Raw genomic sequence first — 345 nt, forward strand, 5'->3', positions numbered from 1 at the left:
TCTCACACACACTCACATGCACACACACTCTCTCACACACACTCACATGCACACATAGCACACTCTCACATACACTCACATGCACACACACACACACTCTCACACACACTCAATGCACACACTCACATGCACACACTCACACACACTCACATGCACACACACACTCTCACATACACTCACATGCACACACACTCTCTCACACACACTCTCACACACACTCACACACACACTCTCACACACACACACTCTCTCACACACTCTCATACACACACACTCACATACACACACTCTCACACACACTCACATACACACACACTCTCACACACACTCTCACACACACTCACA

This window comes from Microtus ochrogaster, unplaced genomic scaffold, assembly GCF_000317375.1.
Source record: "Microtus ochrogaster isolate Prairie Vole_2 unplaced genomic scaffold, MicOch1.0 UNK98, whole genome shotgun sequence".
Taxonomy (NCBI): Eukaryota; Metazoa; Chordata; class Mammalia; order Rodentia; family Cricetidae; genus Microtus; species Microtus ochrogaster.